This window comes from Mya arenaria, chromosome 7, assembly GCF_026914265.1.
Source record: "Mya arenaria isolate MELC-2E11 chromosome 7, ASM2691426v1".
NCBI lineage: Eukaryota > Metazoa > Mollusca > Bivalvia > Myida > Myidae > Mya > Mya arenaria.
In genome coordinates, this window is record NC_069128.1 from 21,201,641 (window position 1) to 21,208,966 (window position 7,326).

The 7,326-nt window shown below is 35.7% G+C and overlaps 1 pseudogene; it reads right to left on the bottom strand.

The window, feature by feature from the left end:
- Positions 1 to 4,247: 4,247 nt before the first annotated feature.
- Positions 4,248 to 6,921, bottom strand: LOC128241000 (uncharacterized; annotated as a pseudogene).
- Between the last annotated feature and the right edge of the window lie 405 nt (positions 6,922 to 7,326).

Consider the following 7,326-nt stretch of genomic DNA (forward strand, 5'->3'; position numbering starts at 1 on the left):
GTCCCTCTAAAACTAGAGGTGAAAGAAAAACAAACAAAAACATGAAAGGTTCTTATTGTTTTTTTTCCACCAAAGCAAACAAAGATTTGCTCGAAGGACTGGTGGTGGGATTAATTTTAACCCTTGGCCTCCTAACTGTCAAGTCTCAATCAGAAGTATTAAATACAGAATAATGTTACTGTTACCACAAAAGCCTTGTAAATGATGAAAACATGATAACTGCGCTCCAGATAAGCTGTGTATTTTTCGTAAGTATGTAATTAAAACAATGAGATATGCTGTCGCAATTAAAGCTTAAACAAGAGATGTTTGTCAAACAATATGCCCCCCACCCCTGAGCGCCATGTTGTTAGGATTGTATGGACAATTGAATGATTTATGCATGGAGCAAAATGACAGCTGATTTGTCACTGACATTGGATGCCATTGAGGCGGTTTTAAGATTATTACCATTCAAAGTGTGAGGATAAAGCGTGTTATGACCATGACCTTTGACTCCATGACCTCAAAATCTATAGGAGTTATCAGCTGGTCACAAAAACCTAAATGTCCATTTATCACACAGACAAGCTTTTTTTGTTCAAGGTCACTGTGACCTTGACTTTTCACACCTAAAATCATAAGGGGTCATCTACAGGTTATAGACACAACCCCAAGTCAAGTTTGAGGGCCATGGGTGCAGGCATTGTCGAGTTATCACTCTAACAACATTTTCACATTCAAGGTCACTGTGACCTTAACCTTTGACCCGACGACTCCTAAAATCAATAAGGGTCATCTACAGGTCAGGCCCAATTTCCATGTCAAGTTTGATGATCATAGGTTCAGGCATTGTTGAAATATCACTGGGAGAAGTATTCTTAACTTTTTTGTGTTAAAAAGGTGGTCAGGCTCACATCCAAATCAAGTTGGAGGGCCATGGGTGCAGGCATTGTTGAGTTATCACTGGGACAACCTTTTGTCATTCAAGGTCACTGTGACCTTGACCTTTGGCCCAATGACCCCTAAAATCAATAGGGGTCATCTACTGGTCAGGCCCAACCTCCAAGTCTGCGGACCATACGTCCAGGAATTGTTGAGTTATCACTAAGACAAACTTTGGTATATCGACGGACGGAAGGACCGACATGTGCAAAGCAATATACCCTTCTTCTTCGAAGAGGGGCATAATAATAGTGTGACATGTTATTAGGCCATACCAGTAGCATCTGTGGACTGATAGGCTTTGGGCTTTCCAATAGAAAACAAAAACAAACTTTATATGAACAACGATCTTGCCACATACTTTTAATCTCTTTTAACTATAATTCCAGAATACAAGTGCAAACAACAATCTTTATACTTTGTTTTTGTATTCTTTGCATTTGATATCAGAAAATGATGTGTGATTCCTATGATCAACCCACTTATATAGAAGTTTTATTTGAACCCACTTTGCAGTGGAAATGTATTTCGCAAATTGAGAATTGACTAAGGACGCTCTGGTGTTTATGTTCTACATAGGATATCACTTATTTAATATTTGTTGTTTTTCGGGAGTTTGTTTGTTTTTCAGGATAGCTAGAAAGGTTTCGTACTAAGAGTTGAAGCTAAACTTGAAACAATGACCTTAATGGATGTTGTTCAGTTCCTACCTCTTACTGTTGTGTCTTCCATCATAGCCTACACAGACACCCATCTCCTTTGCCTGTGGTGTGGTTTTCAGCAGGTATGCACATAAACCCTAAAATCAATATACACATATAGAAACAAGTTATTTTAAAATCTGTCCATACAAGGGAAAGTTACAGCCCGGACACGACAATCTATACTCTATGTCATTATATGCAGCAGTCCATTGTGAATAAACACCTAAGTGTGACCTTGACCTTAGAGATAGGGACACGGGTCTTGCACGCGACACGTTGTCTTGATATGTCGTACACATGTGGCAAGTTATTTTAAAATCTGTCTATACAAGGAAAAGTTACAGCCCGGACACGACAACCTATACTATATGTCCTGGATGGTTGGTTGAGTACAGGTCACGGACATTACGGACCATGGACATTACGGACCAGATTTAGGGACATAATGGACCATCTTCAGAAACTTGCGGACCATGATTTATAATGTTATTAACATTATTTTGATTTATTTATTCACTCCTGGGTCTTTTATTTGTTAATAAAAACTTGAATATGAGTGCTCAGTATGATGACACATGACAATTATCTTCCATATAACTGTGAAAAATCTAGAACAGTGGATACAACGAGACCAAGGCATACTTATAGATTCAGTTTTATCGCCACACGACCTAGCCATTGAAACTGGAAGGTATATAAACATGATAAGATCGGAACGTAAATGCGTATCTCAAACCTTTTTACAACTCGTGGCCTAATCTTAAAAAAACTGACAATCTTATGTCATCAGCATCTGTTCACTGTATTAACAACTTAGCGAAGTTTATCTGTTTCGCATTTTGCCTTAGAACAAATGCTACAGCAATAACACTTCGATAAATTGATCATTTATCATTGTGTAAATTCTAAATGCAATACATCAAGTAGTTGCTGATAGATTAATGTTGTATTTTTGCATTATATTCAAATTGTGTTTTGAAACTTCATTAATTAAATACATGCAGGTTAGATAATTCACATACCAATGCAATACATGATGTATTTGCTGAGACGCGGCACGACAAGTAATGGGACGCGACAAGACAAGTAATGGGACGTGACAAGACATGTAATGGGACGCGACAAGACAAGTAATGGGATGCGAGGGACACTCTGCATTTTTTTTTTATAATAATTACATACAAGATGCACACAAATGTTTATGAAATGACTAGTGAATATATTTATGGAACACACATGAATCTCACACATTTAAGAGTAAGAAGCTATTTACAAAATATGAGACACACAACTATATGTCTCATACAGATCAATAAATACAATCAGAAAGGCACATAATTTTAAAGCAAAATGCACAACCTATGACATCAACAGTGATATAAACATGTAATACATGAGACACACCCCAATGCCCATGAAAATGCTCAATATACAAAGAAAATTGTCAAAAATATATGAATATTTTACACTATTGTTTACAAGAGCGCCACAAGACGGACGTCATGCTCAATTATTGCCGCTATTTCTATGTAGCTGCAATTATCATGTTTGAATTAGTTGTTTGTATTACTAGGTAGGCTAGTGTAAAGTTATAATACAATAGATAAAGTGGTTATTAATAACGGGTCATATTTCTGGTAAAATGCTGGTCAGAGTTATTGAGTTTGGCATATGACCTTACATTATGACCCCAAATACATGTGTTAAGTTTCAAGCAGATACCTTAAGTGGTTACAGAGATATGATTTTGCACGGCAAGTACCAAAAGAGGCATACTTCTGCTAAAATGCTGGTCAGGGTTATGGGGTTTGGCATATGACCTTAAATTATAACCCCCAAGACTCATGTGAGGTTTCAACTGAATAACCTCAGTAGTTGTGGACATAAGAAGTTGCAAGCAAAAGACTTCACCGTGATTTTATAAGTAAAAATTCATCTTAAATGCAAGTCAGGGTAATGGCCTTTTGCCAGTGACCTTGCATTATGTACCAAAGACACATCTCAGATTTCAAGTGAATACCTTCAGTAGTTGTGGGGATATGAATTTTCACACAAATACTACCTTGGGTCATGGCGAAGGCGATGGCATGCATGCAACACTGACGCCATTAAAACAAGAGCAGGTGCATATAGCGCATCTGTTTTTTGTTTTAGTTAATTTGTAAAATTGCATAGTTTTTGTTATTTTAAAAGGTCATAGCTTCTGCAGCTTGTCAGCTCATGGCCCAATTTCTTGGAACTCCTTAAGCTTAACGGGCTAAGAAGCTTATTTCAATAAGCGGAAATACGTACTTAAATCAAATTTGGATGAATGAAAAAGGGTTTATTGTGATTATCATAAAGATAATTCCTATCAAAACTATAACAACTCTTAAAGAAGTTACGCAAATTATTGAAAAACAAAAATAGTGAGCTTAGCTTAATCCTGTTATAAGGACTTAAGAAGTTTCGAGAAATTGCAGCCATATATCATATCTTTCAAAAAAACTGCGACTCCTGCAAAAATGGCATGAGAAAGACAGATAGTGTTGCTGGCCCTTGTCCCCTCGACAGCCACATCTCCAAAGAACATGTTGATACAGATGGAAGATATTGTGTGTAGAAATTGATATCAACAGGCTAAGCCCCGGACATGGATGATAGTAATTCTCCCATGGGTGCAGGAACAGTCTGATCTGAATTATAAATTGTTATCTGTTAAAAAATCATCAGATGCCGGTTAATAGAGAAACAATGCAAATATAATGCTTACTTATTTTGCGCTATGAAATATTGCTTAATAATATTGAATAAATATTAATGATTTATATATTATCATCAATTTTAAGAACATTTTCATTTTATGAATGAATATAATTAAATATATTGAAATGATTATCTTATCATATGAAAGATTTATATAAATGATGTTTTTAATTTTAATAATCAGGCAACACTTAAATACTTAAAATGTTGCCCCTGCTGTTGTTCAAAGTGCCTAAGTATTATTCTAGTCTTGGCTAATCATAAGGATACAGGCTTAAAAATTGTATAAGCCTTACAACTAATGGGACCATTCTCGGCTATTTCTGTGAAAATATACCTTGGAAGTAATACATAGAGAAAGTAAGACACTTTATAATGGGGAAGTAATCCCATGAAGCTAGTCCTAATCATTCAGATGTTATGATCACCGTCATATATACGCCCGGATGACCTAGACATATGTATTTCACATCACTTTATATCCTGTACAATTTCCCGTGGTAAATGATTGTATTTTTCACTGTTTTGAAAGTTCTGTAACATGCATTGAATGCCTATGAACATTTACATGAACATTGAACAGGTCAACATAAAATTATCCTAGTGAATTACCAGTTATTCCGTCGTGCTAATTGTTAGCTTTCCCTAATTATTGACAAACTTCCACGGTTAATTTCCGAAAGTAGGTACGGAAGTTACCAAGCGTGATCTGATTGCAAGTTACATTAGCTTCAAAAATAAGTTTAAATTGGTTTCTATTAAGCAAACTTTCTATAGCAATACAGTTACCTTCAATACCCTCCAGAAACAGCTCCCAGGCATACACAGTCTCATCCTCGAACATTCTGGAATTTTACCCACGACCACTGTAGTCATAGTAAATGATATTTTCCATCTCCCTTTTACTTAGTGGTTTTGAAAGATGGCAAAATATTGACTGGAAAGTGTCAGCGTTCTTCGTTATTAGCCCCCACATCATTCATTCCATCCTTGAATTGTGTGATCTCGGATGATGTTCTGTAAATAAAGCATACATGAATTGCATACTGCTGTTGAGTTTTGTCTGATTTTTGTCTTACCTCTGTGAAGGATGTAATATTGAAAAATGGTTTTTATTATGACATACAGTAAATTTTAGTTTCTTATATTCACGGAATCCACGGGGCCAATCAATAGTATTCCTTATCAGAGGATGACTCTATCAGTATAACCAACAAGTTCATCATATCTGAGGTTTGTATAACTTCTTATACCTTAGTTTAAACTTCTTTTTTTTACAACAATTGTGAAACAAGTTATTACAACATTATATTAATCACTCTCTGTTATTATTTTATACCTTTATAGAAGATGTGATACTTGGTAATCATTTCTGCCATGGCTCTCTTGTCATCAAGGGTCTTTCTATAGCCGTTAATGCCCCTGTCAATTAGCCAGTCTCCATATTTGGACAGAAATTGGTCTCGTCTTTCTATGGTAGTGATTTCCTCTAAGTGACAAAAACAATAATGTTCAATTAGAATGATTTACTTTTGAAATATTAGTTTAATGCTTTATTACCATTGCTCCCTGCATTGGCAGCGTGCTTATATACACCAATGTGTACATCTGTGTAGTGCGATTAAAGTGTTTGTGGCGATCACAAAACCATCATGGTTAAAAAACCAAGAGCTGTTGGAAGACAGGGCGCTCGACTATTCTCAGTGCTTGATAGTAAAATATAAGCCATTTTAGGAAAATTATGGTCAAGGTAATATATTAATCTTCTAAGGTCAAGGTAATATATTAATCTTTTAAGTGAAAAAGGGTCATAATTCTAACAAAAAGCTTGCTGGAGTTGCCTTCACCTGTTTATATATTTCAGTCATGTTAATTAACAAGTGTGCAAAATATCAAAACAATAAGTCAAGAAAATATTTGGGACGGTACGCAAACTAATATACATAAATTTCTTATTGGGAAAAGGGTCATAATTTTGACAAAAGCATTGCTAGAGTTGCTTACTCTTGTCTATATATTGGGGTTATATTGGTAAACTAGTGCACACAATATTAGAGGTGGTAAGTAAACTTTAAATGCTAAATCTAACAAGGGCCATGATTCAGTCAAAATGCTTGAAGAGCCATCAGCTCCTCTCTGCACATTTGGGTTCATGTTGGTTAACAAGTATGACAAGTATCAAAGGGATACCTCAATGGACTTTGAAAATATTATTATTGGTAAATAAACATTGTGTAATGCCAACACCAACGCGACGGTCATATTCTTCAAATAGTCGAGGTAAAAATTATATAAAAGTTTTGGCAAAATTTCCCGCAAAAATGTTATGATAATTCAGTTACTACAGTTACAATTGTCTTTACATCATTAGCATAATAATGTTTGGCACATAATGATAATACACATTTTTTGGTAAAGCAGATATGCAGGGTATTTTGCCTAGTCTTTGAAATGTGAAATACTGCAACTTAAGTTTTATGAAAAGCTCAATGTCTGTTATCGGAAACTTAATTACCATATCCAGACATTTGAGAATGTGAGGGGCCATGATTTCCACAGCAGGGGTCACCTCAGCTGCCTGTCTGGTCATCAACGAATACAATTGTCTATTCCTGCAGCGGAAACCTGGCCCGTCCTGGGCATGTTACATTGCCACCAGGCAACCCACGATTTGGTAGTGCCCCTTTTCCACCAGTTGGTGGTCATGCGAGAATAACCATCTGGTCCTTTGAACAATTTTGATTATTGAAGCTCTGCTATAGCCAGTCTGCAAATACATTAAACTTGCATAATTTTTGTAGATTCTGGTCCATCATATAATGAAATAGAAAACATGTTAGACATTACTCTATACTGAACAGTTTTACTGCATTTCAAAATGGATAAGCCTTATACATTATGGCCAAAGCATTATGTTCATGTTTATTTACTAACATTAGGTCAAGTAATAACA